Source organism: Manacus candei, unplaced genomic scaffold (assembly GCF_025592945.1).
Source record: "Manacus candei isolate 608988 ecotype Guabito, Panama unplaced genomic scaffold, ASM2559294v1 h1tg000028l, whole genome shotgun sequence".
NCBI lineage: Eukaryota > Metazoa > Chordata > Aves > Passeriformes > Pipridae > Manacus > Manacus candei.
Window position 1 is genome coordinate 25,559,833 of NW_026138076.1, and position 22,643 is coordinate 25,582,475.

The window sequence follows — 22,643 nt, forward strand, 5'->3', positions numbered from 1 at the left end:
GGTGCAGGGAAGGGGCAAGAGGCAGCCCAGGACACCAGGGTGGGCAGAGGGAACTTGCTGGCCCACCTTCCACTCCTCACCACCTCATCTGGCAATAGATCCAAGCAGGTCAAAGCCACTAAAAGGCTACAACATAGGACCAGCTCAATGGAGCAAGGACCATCTCCTTCACTCTTTTATTGTCCCACAAGCAGCCAGAGAGATGACTCGAGCATTGCTGATGTCCTCCAGTTCAGTTATGGCCATAGGGGTGGAATTATCTTCCATTTTGCCAGTTAGAGGAAGGGTGGCAGCGAGAAATAGACATATAATGGAAATCAACTTATGGCTTCATGGCTTATGCTGGTGTGACGATTTTGTTTTTTACAACAGGACATTCTTTAATGATTATAGCCTGGGAGAGCAGCCATGGCTTCTTCTCTGCTCGGTCCTCTCCTTTCTGTACTCCTGCACAAGTGGGTTTGACTCCTTGTCCATGTATTTGTTCTTCCTCCTCGTGCTCCTGTATGACCTGGCCATGGGTCACATCAGCCCCAAACCCTAGAAGGGGCTTTTCTTACCCCCTCATTCTTTCTCCCCACATTCCCAAGCTGTAATAGTGAAATGTGAAGAAGCAGCTGGTTTTCAGCTGTTTCAAATGAGCTCCCTTGCCCACAAATGTCAAGCTGAGCAGGGAGGGCGAGCTCCAGCTATCTGGGAACAAAGACAGCAGGTACCAGGAGGACCAGAACAGGCACTCCACCTAATTCTTTTTTTTTTGGCTGCTGAATATGGGAGGATTAGACTCCGTAGTGGACTCCTAAAAGGCTGCTGTAAGTGCTGCTTTATGACAGGGAGGGCACCCACAGCTTGGGAAATTGCTGTGTCCATAAGTGTGTCCATAATTCCCAAAATAGCTGAACTCATGAATGAGATCTCCATTTTCCAGGTACAAACCCACCAAATAAAATAGTAGGAGCCTGAAGTGCCACAGGTTATCCTCTCCTCTGGAAATCGTTCTTCTCTGAAACAAAAATTTCCCCAAGGGACAGATAAGGCTCTATGCCACACTTGCCAGTAACTTCTCCCCCCCCTCCCCGACTTTGTTCAAAGACAGTTTCTTTTACATGCAGAAGCATTTTTCTATTGCAGCTTCTTTGAAGCAAGGCATGTCTTAACACCTGATGCTGGGGCAAGGCAGCAATCAACTGTGGGCAACATCGCCTTGGATCCCAGCCAGTTTCCCAGCCTCTGCCAGCCCACAGCACTCAGTGATTCACACCCTCCCCTCCATTTCAGTTTTTCTGTCCTGTCCCACTGTACTGGGCCTGGGCACCACCTCTAGGTCATAATTTACCTGCAAGCTGAGGACTACCTAGAGGACAGGAGCAATTGCTTTGTTCGCTTCCCTGTGCCTGCCACACCACTAGGCACATGAAGGAGAATGATAGCTCCTTCCTGGTTCCAATTTCAGCTGGGGTGGCAACTCCCAGTGTTTCACCCTCCACAGCCTCCATCTGCTCAGCCAGCCAGCCAGGCTGCGGGCCAGCTCTGGGGCAGAACCACACACACAGTACCAAGACCCCACAAGGCCTCATGCTGGCTCCCAGCTCCATGTCCATCCCTCACCCGCACACTTGGAAGAGGGGTCCAAGGCACCAGGAAAGCAGGCAGCAGTGGAGACAGCTGAGGGTTAAATTCAGAAATATTTTCTATCAGAAAACATCAGCTTTTTCCTCCAACTACGGCAAGCCTAGCTGGGTCTTGTCCCCATGCATTGGGACTGGCAGGAGAAGCTGGTGTGTCCCAGAAAATGCAGAGGCCCCGCAATGCTGGCATGGAAGATCCCAGGAGCTGTTCTGTGGTGGTTAGTGCCTCAAAGCCATAAAACCCCCTCAATTCTCACCACTTCATGTGAGCTTAAGCAAAGGAATCATTTCTCCAACAGTCGACCACAGCACATACTGGGCTGCACGCTTGGTTGTTTTCTAACACCAAGAAAAAAGTATATATTGCAGCCCATACCAGAACAGTTGCTATTTCAACCCAACCTGATCAAGTCCCACAGGCTGTTCATCCCGAGCTAGGCTCTCCCATGAAGGCGGTGGAATAAAGAGTAGGTCACAACCAATCTCCCATAGGCATGTTTGCTGGCAGGGGAATGCATGGACAAAATAAAGAAGGAAAAGGAGATAGGGTGATTACTTTTCCATTTTCCTTGAGCAAAACAGTTTTATTCAAGTGTTTTCCACTTTTAGTAAGAACCAAAGTTAGATATTTTGGCTGAAGACCCTCCACTTGCCTCAGCAATGGCACCAGCTCCTTGTCCTGACTTGCTTTGAGCCTGATCTGCCTCTGCCAGCTGCCCTGTCCTGGCTGCCCCCGCCCCACCATGGCCCCCATCCATTGCCAGACAGACATGATGGCCCCACGGGGCAGATCCTGGAGCTTCCACCCCACCGCTAAGGGCAATGTCTTCCCCTCCCAGTTTGCAGGATGGCTTTCAGCAACTTGGGAAGCCTAACCCCCAGGGCGCTCATCCCTCTGCCTTGCCCTGCCAGGTTTCCACTGGCCCCAGGCACGTGGGGTTTTTTTAATTGCTGCCTGCATTTCCTTATAATTCCTTTAGCTCCCTATAATTCACTACTGGGGACACAGAGCTGCTTTCGTTTATCTCCACAAACATTTAATTTCACCTTTCACTTGCTCCCCCCTGCCTTGCTGCTTCTGCTCATTTGCCTTTTATGCACAGCTCTACCCAAACCTGCCTAGCATCCCCCCTCATGACTCAGTTCTTTCACTATTATTTCAGTTCTTCTAAAGTTAATGTCCTCCCAACACTCTTATGTTAGAGCACTTGCTACAGACTCAGGAAAACCAGGGCTGGGGCAAATCCAAGGCAGAAGGATGAAGGATTTCCATAGTGAGGGAAGGAGAAGGCTTACTTTGGGCAGCAGGATCCATCTCGAGGCCAGGTGCAGGCATTGGCAAGTGCTTCCTGATGCAGCTATGATAATAAACAACTCAGGACAGATAAATACTTGTGTTAATTCAACAGGACAATTCAGTGAATGCATTTTCTACAGGAAAAAGCCTCTTCTTCCACCTCCCACCCTATAAAAGCTGTCCAAGGTCAGAGACAGCTGCTTTCCAACCTGGCAGCACCTTCTTGGCAGGCCAACAGGGACAAAATAATCACTTCTCCCCCTCACTCCACACTTACCAGGGGAAGCCAGAGCTGTCATGCATGCAGGAGTCTGGAGGGCAGTCCACACATTATTCCAATGTCCTATTGCAACCAACCTGGCAATGCCCAAATGGGAAGGACCAGAGAAGAAACCTCGTATGAAGGTCTTATACCACCAAGCCAGTGATTATGATTATGAGTAATGGTCCAGCTTCTGCTGATTGTTTTTGATCATGGTTTGTACTTCAGAGATCCTACTGAAGAGATGTAAATAAGATAGAAGTTTTACCAGTAAATGAATGTGTAAGGACAGACCCAACTCTGTCTCAATATTCATTGTATTTCAGAGTGCAAAGGTAAGACTTAGCAGTCTTTTCTTGGTTTGCAATTGCTGCTGTGTCCAATGTTAGGAATATCTAACCATGTTAATTTGTCTAATTCAGGAATAATTCCCGTGAATTCCTGATCTTAGACAATATCCTGATTACTAGAAAATATTGGTATAAACCAAATGCAAAATATAACAAGACCTTTCCTAGTGATCAGCCCAGGGACATTAATTGTTTCTTTATTTTGCAGTAGTAGAACATGGACTTCTGAAGGCTCAGCTCTGCAGCTGTATAAGATAGAATTTCTTCAGGGTTATTGCTCTTTTTAGTTGACTTTATTAAGATAATGAGATATGTGTAATAACAGTCCTTATGTGTGCATATTTCAAACAGCTTGTGGCAAACTTTTGATTTGTTCAAGTGATTGATACCACATTTAAATAAAAATAAAAATGTAAAAATATATAAAACCAAAAAAGACAGAGAACTCAGAGATATTATTCCTGTGTGTTCTACAAAGGCAGTTGGCTGGGAAGACAGATTGAGCTAATGTTTCTGCAGAAGGAAGTAAAATGAAAAAGAAAGCAGACTGGCCTGAGTGGTTACTAGACATCAGAAAAACCATCTGGGAGAAGGTGATTGCAAATTCTTTAGACATGAACATATTTAATTCATAAAGCATCTGCTTTACTAACAGAGGAATTATGACTGAAAATCAGAACCTCTAATGTCAAATGGCTGACAAAATTTTATTAAAGACTTTATGAAGCTTTTTTCAGGAAAGCAAATACATATTTTTAAATTTCTGTTAACAGAAGAACGCGTGCCCAGTCTTTCAGGTTAATTCAGTTAAAAAGCCAGGCAGCCAGAAGACACACATCAAATCAAAATCATATTTCATTAATTTCAACACTCACCAAACTTGTTTTTCTTATAAATTGAGTTGATTTAATTCACACAATTAGAAAACACAATTTCAGAAAGGATTTCATCTTCTGAAACCTTCGTAATTATAAATGGTTTTTATTTCAATCACCTGTCACATCTTGATGGCTATGGTTATCATTCAGAAGGTGTGGAGGTTTACAGAGCACTTAAGAATGATTTCTGAAAGATGCTGAAAGGTCTGTCTTCTTATTTCCTTCTCTACTATTGTAAAGAGGTATACATCCTCAAGTCATTGTAGGAAATAGGGATGAAAATAGGTATTTGGTATAAAAAGTTTCTTTCTTATGGCACAAATGACCAGAAATGTGGAAGGAACCTGATTTCATTTCTTCTGTAAAGACTAGTGATTTTCCTTTCATTTTGAAATACAGAAATTTGAAGTAGCAAACCCAGCAGCGAACAAAATAGCAAACAGATGAACCATCAGATGAAGAAAATTATAGTCTGTCCTCCTTAATGTTCCAGTTCCCTCATCTCCCTCTCCTTTACAGATACTGAATACGACAGACAATCCTTAGAGTCGATCTGGTGAATCTGACTAGAAAATTCTGACTACTATGCCTTGGTAGAGGCTCTAAAGTGAAGACTTTTGAGAGAGCTGAACACGCAATGAAGTGTCTTATTTATTAAAATTAAATGAGAAATTATTAGAAATGTGTGCCCCTTCAAACATGTTATTGCTGATAATTAAATATATATATATATTAGGGTTTATGTGTCTGATAGATAAGTAACTTGTCAAAACAGCAATGTCATATATTGATCATAATAGACATAATCGTATTTATAATGCTTGTACTTTGTACTTCACAGGAAAGAGCCACGTCTTTTGCTTTTATGGATTTATAGAAAATTGAGATCCTACAACATACTCAAAATGTGTGTTCCTTGCAGGCTTAAGCATTTTATTACTTGCATTTACTATGTCATTACTATACCTTTGCTGACATATCTCCATGTGCAACCACTGTCAACCGGTGTGTATGACCTCAAGATTTTTCCCCCATTTGGTGGTGTACACACGACTCACCCCAGCCCCGGTTACACTGTGAGCTGAGAAATGCTCATCAGGCCTTGGCCTTGATAAACTGCACCTGGGCTAAGTCCCTCTGATGATTATCAGAAATGTTGTGTGTTCCCAGGAACTAGTGCTATCTAACGAGCTCCTGTTTTTTAATGAACAGACTTGAAAACTTATTTTTCTTCCCTGAATAACAACCCAAATGGAATAATATTTTCATTATCAAATTTTCAAAGAAAGTTACTGACCTGAATTGCAGCCAGGATGGAAAATTACTATGACTAAAGCCAACTCTCTTGCAGCTCTATAAACAGCGATCCAAACTGAGACCCCTGAGCTCTTCCGGACAGCAGCAAGCTGTGACCAGCAATGTCCCTCTGAGTGGGACACCTCTCAGAGCCATTGAACTCTCAAGTTTGCTATACTTGGATGGTCACTGAACAATGACAGCAGATCCTGGGCTGATACCCTGACTCCTCAAGACTCAACCCTTCACCTGTTGAAAAGATGCAAAGGCATCTGAAGTACTTCACTGAATCCGAGGACAATTTTTCAAGTGTATACCTTGTACAGGCTCTTTATGTCTGTGTGCATGCAAGCATGAATATGCCATAGCAAATGTACCAGGAATGTTCCTCCCCTAGATTCTTAAGTATTTTAGGTTTGTAGTAAGTTAGGCCTGTAAGTGAGTTACTGTTATGCTATAGTAAATTCTATATGAATCCTTTGCTAAGTTGTTTATCTTAAGATATTAAGTGCAGTTAAGGTTAAGTGCTTTTGGACCTTTAGGTTCAAAACTGTTTGTCAAGTTTAGCACAAGAGTCTACTCTGAACCTTGTGACCCAACAGGAGGGTCTTCCACATACCTTTTTTTCCTTGCCCTTTCCTATTCTTTTCTTCTCTGACCTACCCCTTGCCCTATCTCTCAGCCTCCACATAGATGATTTTGGGTTTACTTTGGTTTAGATTGATTTATTTTGGATTTTTGGTTTGCTTTTGTCTGTGTGCTTTAAGTAGAATGAACCTTGCCTATGAGCTTTGTTGTGCTTTTGTATTTATATTAAACCTGTTTTTGCTGATACCATTGCCAGTGATTCCTTAAGCAACCTTAAAACATTCATTTGCAGCACCCTGCTCTCTTATTTCTTAACCAAAAGTACTGTAGCAGTAACCCCGAAGCTGCGAAAAAAACCCAAAACAACAAAAAAGAGTAGATGTCCCGTAATCCTTGAGAGGATTGATCAGTATGGAAAACAGAGGTATCCATACATTGTGTGGAAAGACAAAAGAGGCAGGTGTAAGAGAATAGCAGCTGATTCTACATTTCTCTAATGTCATTGCCAAAGAGATTGAAGTTAACCCCAGCTCAATGGAGCCAGTAAAATTTACATTGGTGATATTGGTAGGTGAAAAATACTTATAGAGGTTTCAACCTAAAAAAGTCTTCAAAGTTATTAAATTTGTAGTTCCTGTTGTTATGTAAATAAGCCTAGACCTAGTATTCATATTTTTGCTATGTGAAGTTCACCATGTTCCTAAAGACAGGTTAATCAGCCTGCAAAATGTATTACTGTCAAAAAAAGTGTTCTCTAATCTGAAGCATAATCTGCTTCATAATCTGAAGCACCTCTCCTTGCATTGGAGTATTTTACTAGTGATATTGAAGTAGCTTTAAACTTGCTGCACTTTATAACACTCACAGTCAGTGTAGTACCTTAAAAAAAAAGCTTTGAACATGGTCATATTCCTAAAATACTATTAAAAGAATCAACTAAAAATCCTTGAAAATTATGAAGCTCATTTTTGTACTGAAAGATAATATTTTGGAAAGTTCAGAAAGATTGTTTTTGGGGGGGAAATTATAATTAAATCAAAATATGCCTATTTGTATACATACACATTTAACCCCTATGTTTCAATAAAAATATGTAATTAATTCACTGACCACATTTAATGCCAGCGTAGTTTCTTTTGTGGATTATACTATCATTGAAGAATTGAGATACAAGTCAGTGGTGAAAAGGATTAGCTTGTCATCTCTAAAGTTCTTAAAGGCAGTGTTTGTTCATGCATAAAGGTAGATGTAAATGACTTGTGAAGAGTTAATGCATGATTAGTAATTGTTATCAACATGCTACAAGCATGAATTTATGAATAACTGTCCCATGGCTATATCTATACAAATTGATAAAGAATATATATTTACTTTGAAAAGAACCAGGAAGACAGTTATTGAGATGCCATTCAACAACATGTTCTATACTTTCTGCAACATAAACGCTTTCTAAAGGCACTTATTGCATGCAAAGTGCTATACAGGATTAAGTACCCGTCTTTATTTCCCCTACTTACATAATAAAAAGAAGAGACAAATGCCTTGTTGGGCAAGTCAAGGCAATTCCCTTTAATAAGAGTTTTAAGTATGATTCAAGTATTCCTCCTGGCTGACTGTTTTGGAAAGATAGCTAGATGTTCCAGAGGACGAAAGTGATGACAGCCTGCAATATTCCATTCAAATTTCTTTTTTGCCCACCATAGCATTTGTATTCTGCCTAAATCACACTGCTGATGTGCTTTACTGTAGTAGTTGCTCTTTACTTAAATTTTTCTTGATTTGCGCTCAGTCTGAACAGCTGTCAGCTACCTGCTAGACATATGGTGCCAAAGACCTGCAGGGCAAATTTCTTACAACCCACAAGATGCTCAGTTAGAGTCTTTGGAACACTTTTAGCACACTGTCATAGTATTACAATGACTTGTTCCTATTCTAGGCCCCAATTCCATGGACATGAATCCCAAAATTCATGGTGTACCTGCTGCATAAAGAAAACAGATCCTTTCTGCCTTTCAGACAGCTATTTCAGCAGAATCTTAGTCTAAGGGCTTAGTTTGGTTCTTAGTCTAAAAAATTGATATTCTCCATATTTGTGCTGATATATATGTCTGAACTTTAGAATCTGTTTCCCCATCCCAATTTAGCAAACCAGAAAAGGGACACTATCTTAATTAATGAGAGAATGTCTGGGTTTTCACACCAGTGTGAAGGATCCATGCGTGTTAAAGGATCTTCCTTAGGAGATCCCAAAAGGCACTACTAAAATTACCCTGAATTTAGAGTTCTGCTACTTTTCTTTCAGAAAACCTGAAGAACCAGTCATGCCTGACTGCTTACTGTTTGAGTAAGGAGTGAAATGAGGACTGTAAAATGTAGAAGAACCATTATCTATACAGCAGTGGAAGTCCTGGAGAATGAATGAACTCAGCAAGAAAAACAGGTGCCCAAGGCACCAACACAGGTATGTGACACACTATTTATGGAGATATTTCTCAAGAATAACAATGTTGAACAAAATTAGGGGTTGGAGCAGTAACTGTTACATGAACCCATACTTCTCAGAGGCTTGAATACAACTGAGCATGCAAAAAAGGCCATGTCCTCTTAGCTTGAAAAACACACTTCAGAGTAATTGTAATTATATACTTGGGGCCTAATTATTGCACTACATGGTTTCTCAGAAGTTATAATAGCAATTAATAATTTCCAAAATAGCAACTTCCAAAAATATGCTACCCAGAAATCCCTGTAGAAATTCCATTCATCCTATAATGACAGCTTGTTATGGAAACAAGTATTCTACACATTATGCCTGAAATGTACAGGGTAAATTACATACCTTACATCAACATTAAAAATAAATGTGGCACTGAAAGTTCAAGAAAATGGGCTGAAAGCTCTTGTGCTGCTAGTTTATTTTTTTTAATGTCTAACTGTAAACAGAGACGCCAGAGGTTTTAGTATTTGTTGCCACATGGTATTGAAGAACATACTGAACTTTTAATGCATCTTTTTTTCTCTCCTCTAAGACATTACCCTTCCTGTCTTGAACTAGGAGATACTCATACATGTTCATGGATCTGACATCAGTGTTGCTAGAGAGAACTGTTTTTATGCTGGAAAATATACATTCTCATTTTCATATTACATCTGATTATTGTTACATTTTTTTCCTTTACATCAGTCAACTACGGTATCAGCTCAGGCCAGTCAGAAGAGCCATTGCCTTCAGTGGAATTATTCACATCATTAAGTGTGTTTTGAAATGCTTTTTTTGATTAAGGATCTGTATTTTATGTTGGTGCTTATCTTGAACATAGTAGTTAAAATCATAGATCCTGCAGTGACTCTAAATGCCAGACTCAATGGAAATATTCAATTTTGAACACCTGAAAGACTAGGACTGGGATTTGCCTGTCCAGACAGATATATTGTGTCAAAGTACCATTCGGTTATTCTGTATGCAGTATGAATTCAGTAGTGCTCATATGAAGGTCATGCAGTCATTAAATATTTGATGAAGATTATAAAATGACTTCATAAAAGCAGCCATGCTACTTCAGACCACTGAACTCCATAGCACAACATTCTCTGTACCAGTGGCCACAGACAGGTGCCTAGGGAAGAGTATGAGCAGGACCAGCAGATGTTACACTTTACCCAAATACCTTTCCAAACTCCAATCATTTTCAACTCAGGGGTTTTCTTAATATCATCGTGAAAGCACATAGACCTTAGTATATTAGAACAATGCACATATCAGAGGCACTGCCGCCCTGCCACTCCAAGGTTAGGAAAAGAAGAATATAGGGTAGCTTGAGTGCACAGGGGAACTATCAGACTGCAGAGAAATAGTCTGAGACTAGCTATTGCAGATGTCCAGTCTAGCATGATGGGTCTGCTCCAAAAACCAAATTCCTGTAAGATGGAAAAACTGGGTAAATAGGAGCCAGAAATCTCAGGCTCTTTATGTCATTGTTTTGTTTTTACTCACACACAGTACAGGTGCATAAGTATTTGCATCAGATTTTCTATTTTCCCCATTTTTCTTGTTTTATAACCCAAAAGCCACTCAGACTCACAAGTAGAAGAGATTTTCAATTCTCATCCTGATCCTCGCCTGCTTCCCCTGTGGTCTGCCTGCTAACAGTTTGTGAAGAAAGATCTTAGGTTAGCGTGCCGGTGTCTGGGTCTAAACATATGGGCTTCCAAGTGAAGACAGACCAGACAGTGACTATTCTGGTTTCCAGTCCAATGACTAGGGGAATGTGACTGTGAAGCTGCCCTGAGCACCTGTCGGAGAGGAGCCTCCAGAAGCTGTTTTCCATCTCATTAGAGTCCCTTGCTGCTGGAGGTGCAGCTAACTAGCAAAAGGCCACAGAGAATGCTGAGACTACACTTACAAAAGACCTGGTCAATCTCTTTGTGACTGGTATGTGAACCAGAAGCTGAGACCAAGTTATGGTATCATATACCAGCATAACAAACAGCAAAGATGTCAGCAAAGTAAACATTAGGGACAGCCACCATAGCCATTATATATATCTGATACAGCAATAATAGCAGAAGTGTATCTCTGATGGGTTTTACAGCATTTAAAAGTCCCATCAACTTTCCCTACTATCCAGGGAAGTCTCTTTTCTGTGTCTTGTCTGGTCTAGCTCCTTACAGTCAGTGAGAATCTGGAGCCTCTGAATTACTGACGTTATTTGCCGGCCACTTAATGGCCTAGGTGCTGAGGGTGATGTTTTCTGATGGAAAAGTGATAGCATAAATAAAATGCATTGGAGACAACTGCTCCCAAAATCATACAAGAAATTAATACTATCAGTGTTGCAGTTATACTCCTCAGCTATGAAATTCAGGAAAGAGAGATGACAGGATACATTTTGCTGCCATTCAGCCTCCTCTCGAATGTTTTGCCATGCTGCAGTGGCATGCTGCAGCATGCTGTGAGACAAACACAGCAGCTTGTTTCCAGCCTGTACATCTACAGATCTCAGGCACACATCTCTAGCTAGACCCCAGTCTGACCTCAGACTGGTTGGACCTTGTCTGCTATACAAGCTGTCCTTTCTTTACTCTCTGCTTCAGCCACTATGGTCTCAATATATTCCTCACTCCATTCCTATTATGGAGTTTCAGTCCAGCCTCTCAACACCAGCTCTAATCTAATCTTAATGACTACTGTCAACCTATCCAATCCCACTCTCTGAGTCTTGCATGAGGGCCTGGACTCTAACACAAAGCATGTGGGAGATATCAAGGCTCTCTTACCCATTGCCAGCTTGGGAGACTCAGTTCCAAACTGCCTGGGTGGGCTCATCAGTGAAGCCTCGATTGGAATTAAGGACCTCTAGATAAAACAATTTTTAGACAACTGGCCTAAAGGAGATGAGTAACACCACTTGGGTTAGATGTTTAGGCTTGCAGTCACAAGCTAGAGACCTTCCTAGTTGAATGGTGACTGAAGAACACTGGGCATCAGGAATGCTGCCTAGGGGAGGGGGAACAAATCGTCGTGTTATGTTGAGCTAAAAGCTGATGATAAGGAGGTTGAATTAGCACTAATAAGGTTCAAACTAGACCACATTTTCTAGTTCTTTGCACATGCTGAGGTAGATAACACAGCCAAGTCTTACTAAAGTCATCTTATTTCACTCCTACTAGCTAGCTGTACTGTCAATGAACAGTTGGTTGACTTGGTGTGTTTTGACAAGCCCATATTGTATGCTTCTCAGCAACTCATCTTTTAGGTGTATACAATTTGGTGAAACAAATATGGTATGCCCTTTCCCATTCTAGAATTTCACATTCCTCTTTTGTTGTCCTTTCATGATAGAATTGAAGCAGCATCAGGTTCACTGTTCCAACGATGTCTCCTTTTCTGTCTCTAAATCTGTGGCTAACTTCCACAAATACTAATAATAAGATTAATACTAAATCTTGGAATTTTCAGATTAGTAACTAGATTAGTCACTCCAAAAATGAGGCAGCTTCCTTTTTTTGTGGTCTTAAATCCACTTAGGTACTCGGTCTTTTGCTTAAAATGCATTTAAAGCCACTTAACAAAGCATAACTCTGCTGCTTATTAAGTATATAAAAATTAACTTAATAGTTTCCTTTAATAAGTACCTTGGCTTGGAGCTTTGCAGAGATTCAGATCACAGTAAAACATCGAAATCTTGACACTCTGTAATTTACTAAGAATGAAAAAGCCATGTATAACTGATGTTTCTCTATGCAACAGTTAATGAAAAAATTCTCTTTTAGTTCATGTGAACCAGGATTTTGTGCTCTAGTTATGGAATATCTTTGTTAGTGTAGTTTAAAGGATTTTTTATTCTTTTTCTTGTCTTTCAAAACAACTTTGTTGCCAGTCAGATATTTACAACATAAGTTCAGAGAAACGTTTTTCTTATTAAAGTGGTAGAAAATAAACAACTGCGAACTTTGAAGTGTAAAGAAATGTAGCCAAAACCTTTTACTGGCTTATCCAGAAAAAAAGGCCACATAAAAGATCTTAATTTTAAAAATTTGTATTTCCTTAAAACTAGCCACTGATGTTTACTGATGATGCAGTCCAAATAGGAGTTGCATTTGCACTTTAATTGACAAAACACCCAAACCTGGTCCACGCCTTGGCTTGCTCTGACCACATGGCAATTGAGTGGAAGGAGATCCAGCCATCCAAAGCAGCTCCAACTCCTTCCACTCCTCCCATCCAGATCTGCTGGGACACAGTACTGCCAGCAACTGATGTGTACTAAGAGATGACTCCTAGCTCTGAAAGCACTGCTTCCTTCCTCTGTCCCAGGGGAAAGCCACACAAAGCTAACCCGTTTGACTTTGCCTTGGGACAGAGTTGCAATCTTCATATATCCCAGCAGTGATTTTAGCTCAGAAGGGAGGTCAGGTTTTGTCATCTCCTGAATGAATTTGAACCATGCCTTGGATCTGATTTAGATAGTAAAGAAAAAAAGGGGAAAAAACCCAAACCAACAAAAAGCAACTACGGGGAGGGAGGGGGAAAGGGGGGACAGAGGAACACATAAAAAGGAAAACAAAGGGGAAAAAAGCAAAAATGGAAGCAAAAGGGAAAGGGGGAAAGGAAAAAAAAATCAGTCTTCCCAGATAGGACCCTGGAATATAAATGGAGCCCCTCTACACGCCCTTTTTCCCCTTGTCTTGGTAACTGAAGCTATCCACATCAATGGGGAGAGAGGCTTGGACCCCCACCAAGCCTGTTTGCAGGGTTTTTTGTCTGAAATGGGCCAGTAGTGAAGTTAATATTAACATTTTATCTACTAAAATCTCCTGAGCACTTCCATGAGATCACTTTGTTTTCACTGCCTCAGTGAGCATTAAGTCTTCAAAAGCTATTAAAGTCAGTGTGTCACAAGAACATTGTGTTATTGGAGAAAAAAAAGTTAAAATCTTACCTTTCCCGTAATATATCTGCCCATAGATTCTTGCTCTCCTTAAGACTAAGGTTGCATTGATATTAGTAAGTGGTGCAAATATGCTGCAATTCTCTATGGTCCTAGGACTGTATATGTACATTGTGTCTTTACCAAAAATTATATTTGTGCAAACATCTGACTGTGTGCACACAATGCATGAAGAGATAATATTGCAAGTGAGGTGTTTCAAGGGCACTCCAATGAGTGCCTTCAGCCTTGGTTCCACCAGGAGAGAAACCATTTCTCAGCATGGCAGTGACACACTCTGACATATCCTGCAAGATTCCAACTGTAAGTGCAAGGCATATTCAACCCCTCTGGTACTGTAAATAACAAAGGAGCAGCTATTCTTCCCCCAGAGCAAAACAGTCATTTTGAGTTAGCTTCACATTAGCCATTTAGTGTCAGTAAAAGAAAATACCAGTTCTTTATCTGTTTCTCCCAAGACTATGGGATAGGAGCAATTTATTAGCATCCAGTCAGGATGGATTTATGAAAGGCAGGTCCTGCTTAATCAGCCTGATCTCCTTCTACAACAAAGTGACCCACTTGGTTTAGTAAAGCCTTTAGCACCATTTCCCACAGCATTCTCCTGGAGAAACTGGCTGCTCATGGCTTGGATGAGTGCACTGTTCTCTGAAGAAAAAACTAGCTGAATGGTTGGACCCAAAGAGTGGTGGTGAATGGAGTTAAATCCAGCTGGCAGCTAGTCACTAGTGATTTTCCCCAGAGCTCAGTCTTGGGGCCAGCCCTGTTTATCAATGACCTGGACACTGATAGACAAAGGGATCGAGTGCTCCCTCAGTCAGTTCATAGATGACACCAAGTTGCTTGGGAGTGTTGATCTGCTGGAGGGCAGGAAGGGTCTGCAGGGGGATCTGGAAATGCTGGATTAATAGGTGGAGAGCCATTGTATTGATCTCTAACAAGGCGAAGTATCGGGTCCTGCCCCTGGGTCACAACAATCACCTGCAGCGCTACAGGCTGGGGGCAGAGTGGCTAGAAAGTTGCCCATCAGAAAAGGACCTGGAGGTGCTGGTCAACAGCAGCTGAACATGAGCCAGCAGTGTGCCCAGATGGCCAAGTAGGCCAATGGCATCTGGGCTTGTATCAGCAACAGTGTGGCCAGCAGGACTATGGCAGTGATTATGCCCCTGTACTTGGCACTGGTGAGATCGTACCTCAAATCCTGTTTGATTGTGGGTACCTCACTACAAAAAAAGGAATCAAGGTGCTGGAATGAGTCCAGGGAAGGCCAACGGATATGGTGAAGGATCTGGAGAGTAAGTCCAGTGAGGAGTGGCTGAAGGAGCTGGGGTTGTTGAGCCTGGAGAAGAGGAGGCTCAAGGAGGATCTTAATGCTCTCTACAACTGTCTGAAAGGACAGTTAGCAAGGTGAGGATCAGTCTCTTCTTCCAAGTAAGAAACAACAGACAAGAAGAAATGGCCTCAGATTGGGCCAGGAGAGGTTTAGACTGGATGCAAGGAAAAATTCTTTCACGAGAAGGGTTAGGAAGCATTGGAACAGGCTGCCCAGGGAAGTGGTATCCCTGGAGGTATTTAAAAGACATGTGGATGTTTAGTGGTGAACTTGGCAGTGCTGGGTTAATGGTTAGACTCAATGATCTTAGAGGTCTTTTCCAACGTAAATGGTTCTATGATTCTATTAGAAGCCTACCACCACTAATGGTTTTCTCTTTATAGTTAGTGCAGCCACATTGCTGAGGATATAATCACAGTCTTTATGAATACTTTTCTTCTTGATAGATAACCAAGAGACATGCTATACTCCTGCAGCAGTGTTTCTCAGTAAGAAAAACCTTATTATGCACAGGCATTATCTTAATTTTGAATTAATTTTCAAAAAGTTTTTCTGGAATTCATATTAAAGTTGTGAAAATATGTTCTTTTGGTCTACAAATAATTACATCTTTTCTGTTTTACACAGAAACTGTCATTACCCTGAGAACAAACTAATTTTTCTTAATGGGCTTAATCCACTGTTAGCAAAATAAATTAAGTACATTTTTCATCAGTCTTAATGGGATATGGACAGGACCTGTGTTTCTAAGTAAAGCCAAATACTGGGCTGATTCTGTATTCAGTTATACTCTTGCAAATTGGAAATCAGCCAGTTGACAACTTCTTTTTTCTTTCCTTCTCTTTCATGTTTTGCAACAGAAAAAAGCCCAACTTTATTAGGGTTAAAAAGGTAGAAGCACAAGATTACAAGGATGAAAATGCAATTCCCTTTTCAAGTGATGTTACACTTGATCAGTATGCCTCAGCTCAAGAGGAGATTGATAAACTACCCCGAGTTCAGCATCTTGAATAATTTGCAGCAGTGTTAGTGTTGATATGACTTAAATGTGTCTGCCCACATACTAAAAGACACTTCTCTATTGCTGACTATTGGCTGAGTATAACAACACTCAAACTGTATTTCTTCTGTGGCACCTATATATGAGGCAGGCGAATGTAAAGTTATCACATCTGTTCTGTTCATCCCTTACCCTTAGAGACTTTCTTCGTTTATTTGCTTTGGCAAAGTATAGAGATTTTTGGTCAGTCTCTGGCATCTCCATGTATGTAAAGATATTAGAACACAATCCCTGAATTTGACATACAGGTGGATTATGACAATGGCTTAAACAGCAGACAGTTTTAAAAGCACGAATGACAATCTGCTTAGTTTTCAAATAATGGAAGTTTTCTAAACAATTCCTCCCACATAAAAATGGCAGAAAACCTTCTGTGGCTGAGAACATGGTTGCCAATAACCTCACTCCAGCTACCTCAAAAAATGGGAAAAGACAGTTTAGTACAGGTTAAATTTCCTTTCTACTCTCTGCCAAAATTGTCTCTCATATTTAGGAAATGTTTAGTCGTCATGTTTTAAATCAGGAAAGCTTAATAATAAGTTTCCCTGCTTTACAAACTTTATGAGATTAAATCACTTGCAGTAGACAGGTAAAGTGTAGTTTCAATACCTGTCCTTCATTCTCTGAGTTCCTCTGTGAAAAAGGGGGTGATTGCAAAAAAAAAAAAGGCTCACGGGACAATTATCTACTTGGTTTGATTAAATCTCTCCCATATACTAAGATACAGAGATCCTTTTTGACTGTGTAGCTTATACAGTGAGAAATGGTTGAGTTTAAAGAAATTACTACCTACAGGAAGGAGAACATGATAGCAATCACAGGTGAAATGCAAACCAGAGTGGCAGATGAACAGACAGAGAAGAGCAGGCCTCCGAGGCAGGCAGGCACTAATTAATCCTGTAATCCTTTCATTTGTCAAAGAGCACAAGCAAATACTTCCTTCCATATTTAAGGACATATCACCACCAATAGATTCTCCCTCTGTTGTTCTGCATTTATTTGTTAAAGCGTTCTCATAACACAATGTGTTAAGGTCCCATTTTGAAGCAGGAATAAATGGCATAAAATAAAAATAAGCCCCTAACTCTTCCCTCACTGCTGTGTTCCCTTCTTCTGAGCTAACAGGTAACTCCTGTTGGTTTCCATGGGAGTTGTACTAGTAGCAACCAGAAAGAGTACACACAGAGACCCGTTCTTCACCACCTTTCACAGCCTCACCAGTCCTTTTAGAAGAGCTGATATGGTTAAAGAAAGCCATGCCTGCTCACAGTGCCATTCACCTAATTCTACCCATGACACCTGGCACTGCTTATGGCTGGTGTGCAGTCCCTGATCTCTGCATGGATTCAGTTCAAAACTTCCAAGCTCCAGTGGACCCAATTATGACATTTCAAAGACAAACACACCCACATTTTAATAGTTTGGAAAATGGGACTGTGCAAGAGACTCTGATGGAATGCTTGCTAGTGACTTACAGGGGGTCAGAGCATGTTTGACAAGGCTCCTGGAAATATTTTTTTAGTTGTGTTTCAAAGGATATAATAATTAAATGAATGACAGAAACATCAGTATGAAATATCAGTTGTGAGATTGTTTTTTAGTCCTTTGGGTACTAATCACTACTTAGGTAAGCCCTAAAGAATACAGAATACATACCTTTCCCAGGAAGAGAATGAGAAAAAGCTTTGACAGAAGCACAGTTTAGAAATACTTTCCAGAATACTGACCTACAGGACTGCACGCTGAGGAAGACATTCTCAGGCACTTGTCATGATGGTGATAAGATATGTCATTAACCTCAAAAATGGGAGTTTACCAGTTCAAGTTACCAAATTTTCTGACTTCTGTCTTGAATGGAATTCAAGAGAAACTAGACTCCAATCAGAGATAAGTCTTACTCAGGCAGAAAGCATGATTATTTGGCCTGTCATGCTGGCTAATGGATTTTCTCACATACAAGAGTTGTGTTTCATCAGTGAGTTTAATTCCTCCCAGTGAAAATTTACATTTTTGGAGTGTTAGAGGTTTTTTGAGTCACTAACTGTTTCTCCTTGATTTCTAATCTGTTTCTTTTGCTTAAAGTTAAAAACTTATTGCTTGCTGCTAGGACTGAGTTTGGCTGCACATATCTAATAGAAAGTACATATTATATCAACCTATGCCCCACTGCTTTCTTACTTGAGGCATTACACTTACCCTTTCCTCATAATCAGACCAATCAACCCTCCTTACATCTTGTTTTCCACTGAAAAAAAGAAGGTGATGAATGATGCAAGGCCCCACCGGTGACAGAATTTTTCCATATGGAAATAGTATCTAGTGCTTTCTAAGATATGAGGTAACATTTTCAAAGCCACACAGATAATTTGGCCACACATTTTTGATTTTTTCAAAGATCACATTGTGATAGATACCTTATGATATGGTATTTTCATTTAACACAACTTCATTTTTTTTATTCAAAAGATTAAGAATTCTGAAAAACAGCTTCTATTGATATGATTTTGTCAATATCTTCCATACTGAGATCACAACCACAAATAAAAAAATAATTTTTCAATGCTAAATTCTATCGGGATTAGTTATTTTTAAACAAAAAACCAAAGTCACTTGTCTCACACATGTATTTTAGAGATCATCCTTGGCATAATCTTTGCATTTTAATTAATTACTTGAAATTGGTAGATAAAAGTACAATCTCAGATTTCTGTTATATTAGAGGCTGATTGACTTTGTAACCTTGATAAATAGTGGTGTTTACTGCGCAGTCCATCCTAGTATTCGTTATTGGTCTTGGACTTCATCATAGTATCATAGAATGTCCTGAGTTGGAAGGCACCCACAAGGATCATCAAGTCCAACTCCTAGTCCTGCACAGGACCATCCCCAAGAATCAGACCATGTACCTGAGAGTGTTGTCCAAACACTTCTTGAACTCTGTCAGGCTTGGTGCTGTGACCACTTCCTTGGGGAGCCTGGTCCAGTGCCCAACCACCCTCTGGGTGAAAAACCTTTCCCTAATATCTGACCTAAACCTCCCCTAACACAACTTCAGGCCATTCCCTTGGGTCCTGTCACTGGTCACCACAGAGAAGAGATCAGTCCCTGCCCCTCCACTTTCCCTTGTGAGGAAGCAGTAGACCACTATGAGGTCTTCCCTCAATCTCCTCTTCTCCAGGCTGAACAAACCAAGTACCCTCAGCCACTCCTCATATGGCTTCCCCTCAAGGCTCTTCACCATCTTCATTGCCCTGCTTTGGACCTCTCTAATAGTATAGTATTTTTTTATATTGCAGTGCCCAAAACTGCCCACAATGTTCAAGGTGAGGCCACACCAGTGCAGAGCAGAGCAGGACAATCCCCTTCGTCAACCAGCTGGTGATGCTTTGCCTGATGCCACCCAGGACATGGTTGGCCCTCCTGGCTGCCAGGGCACTGCTGACTCATATTCAACCTGGCATCACCCAGCGCCCCCAAGTCCCTTTCTGTGGTGCTGCTCTCCAGCACCTTGTTCCCAAGAACTTTGGGGCCAAGCACAATTTTTAATCTGAACCGAAATTCAGGGGAAGTCCCTGAGGGGCTTTGGGGAAATTTTGCCTGGAGTTGTTTATGAACAAGTCCCAAAGAAACATCATGAAAAGAAAAGGATGTGAGAAAAAGGAAAAGTGTTTGCCAAATTCCCATAATGACTGACTTAAATTGTATATATTCCTGATATCCAAGCACAAGTACTCTGCACTTCCCTGCTTTTTTGAACTCCTGCATCATTGTGCTTACAAAAGTAATTGTTATTTACTTTCTGGTCCCAAAAGAAGAAAGCACCAAAAATAAATCTCTCAGCCAGGTTTTTCCCTTACACAAGAAACACCAGCTACATGAAGCTTGTAAAAGGTTACCATAAAAGCTAAAAACAAACAAGGATTACTCTAAAATGCAATTGCTCAATATACCCAGAACTGCCAGCTGCAGTTTCCTCTTTAGGCTATTGACTTCATAACCTTACCCAACCCTTCAGAAATTTCCTGGTCAACAAGACTTTTTGGAAGCTTTGTGGTGAAAAAAATCCAAAACAAAACCAAAAAACCCCCTCAAAAAACCTACCAAAAAGGCATTTTAATTAATTTCCTGAAGACTGAATTACTTATTACTTCATAAGAAGTCAGACTAAACAATTGTAAAAGTTATTTAAAGTAAACTAGTTTATCACTGTAAAGCAATAAAAGGGATATAAGCAGACAAGAAAGCTTGTTAGAAACTCCCTCTTTAGACTACCACCCTGAAGGAATATTCAGAAATCTACTGAATATTTGGTTTTGTGTATTGGAAGAAAAGGTATTGCAATGCCTTTTCTTTATTTTTTTATTTTAAATAAAGGCTTCAGAGAAACTCATGGCTATAAAGTAGTGTAAGATTTCAGACTAAAAGGGTTAATTCTTCATGAAAGTTTGGGTCATGGTTATTCCTTCTCTAATTGAACATTATGTTTACAATTGTGAATATTTAAACATGTAAAAGTGATTCTCAATGGAAAAGCATAAAGTGCATTTTTAGCAAGTGCAATCAAATCAGAGGGGGAAGATATTTTGTGAGAATACATTTGCTCTGCATTTACTGCTGTTAGCATATTCCTGTCTTCAGTGGTGACCTTGGTGGGACTACTTACATGAACAAGTTCAGACACAGGTCAATTTTAGGACTACTGTGTTATGAATTTGTAACAAACGCAGCCCCATCTCACACCTCGTTATAGTTAGTGATTCAGATTTCAAGGAGAGACAGAAATGAACAAAGAAGTGTCCAGAGGATTGTTAAGGATTAGATGAGAAAGTTGGGCTCCCATCTAAATAAGGATGCTGTTATATTTTGGTTTACATAGAAACTTGGACAGCTGGTCTGGTTGCAATCTATTTTATGCATTTTAAGGCACATGATACAAATCATATCCATAATTTAAGACCTAGGTCTTATGAGACTAACTTTGTGAGGTACGGTGTCTACATGGAACAAGACATAGGAGTTGCCTTTAGTTTGAAATATTTAAGTTACTTTTAGAAGTTTTCCCATTCTCTAATGAAAACTGGCAACTCACAGGTTCTGCTTTCAGGATTTCAAAACTCTATAATTCAACCTACTGAAATTTGACTTTTTCAAAAGAAGTTTATCACATAAAATTTGCTATTAGAAATGCTTGTAAGCCAAAATATCGACAAGGGCATTATTTTCTTTCAGCAGAGGTTTACGATCTTTCAGTCATGCAAGAGGCCTCTACCGTGCTGCATAGGCACGTGATAGAAAATGCACCATCATACCACACTTAAAGTCTAATGAAGACTGAGTATCTTTTCTTGTCTTTTCCTATTTTAGTAGGCTTTTGGCAGGACAGCCAGTAACTCACTAGTGGGTTTCATGAAAAGCTGAAAAAGCCAATGATGCAGAACTAACTTTTCCTTCAGAGGCTTATCTGTGAGGACACTGATGTGAAAGAGCATCAGTCCAGGCCTTGGCTCCCTGCTCAAAGACACATATAAGCACATGCAGAAATAGTCACTTTCAACCAAGCGTTCCCAATTGCTGTTGTGTTTGGCTGTTTTTTTTTCCCTTTTGTGTTTCAATACTCAAGTTTGCTACCTCCTATTTTGCTTGAGAGAAAAGTTGGGATGTTTCTAAGGAAAGAAAATAGCAATTAGAATAAACATAAGGCAAGACCCTACCAGAAATTTTCAAGCAGAATTGAAGGCAAATGTGTGCATTGCTATTAAAATACATGTTCTGTTTGAACTCACACTGAGTCAGTTACAAACTGTAAGGTATACTTAGAAGACCTTAAAGTAGATCACTTAAGAGAGGGAAGTCCTGTTCTCACTTTTTCTAAATTTTCATTTTAACAATTGTTTGACATTATGGTTTCAGAGTACAAAGCAATTTCTTCTTTCACAACAGACATAGCTAATGTCTCTTTCTGATTTCTCATTTCTCTCCTGACAATTAGGATGGCTGCAGAGCCATCAACCCCAAGAGAGCTGATTGAGCTGCAATAGGTGCTGCCCCTTAAAACACACTTCAAAAAAGTTTTTTTCTTGAAGCTTTAAGGCATTTTTCTTGTTTCTTCTTCTCTGACAACCTATTGCAAACTTCCTGTCTACTTGCCACAGGCATTTGATTATAGCTTTTCCACCCATCCAAAGTATAATGAAATTCCTGCCCTGAAAGCTGGGGGTTGCGAGAAGGAAGAAAACAAGGTATTGTTTTCCTGCTTGGAAATGACTGCAGCCAAGAACAACACAGATTCCTCTAGTGCCATGTCTGTCACCAGCAGTCATGCTCCTCCCTATACCACGCTAACTGGCTTGCATGTTTATTTAGAATAGGGACATCCTCAACAGAGAAATGAACAGACAAAGTCAGAGGGGCAGCACGGCTGTGGGAGGTCAGGGAGAGCTCTCCAGGTGGATTAGACTAGACATGAACATACAGGAGTAAATAGATGTTATAAAACCACA

At 40.4% G+C, this 22,643-nt stretch overlaps 1 protein-coding gene across 1 annotated transcript in view; it reads right to left on the minus strand.

Moving 5' to 3' along the window:
• Positions 1-22,643, minus strand: part of GLRB (glycine receptor beta) — a 98,171-nt gene that overhangs the window by 51,586 nt on the left and 23,942 nt on the right. The gene's annotated exons all lie outside the window — the stretch shown is intronic.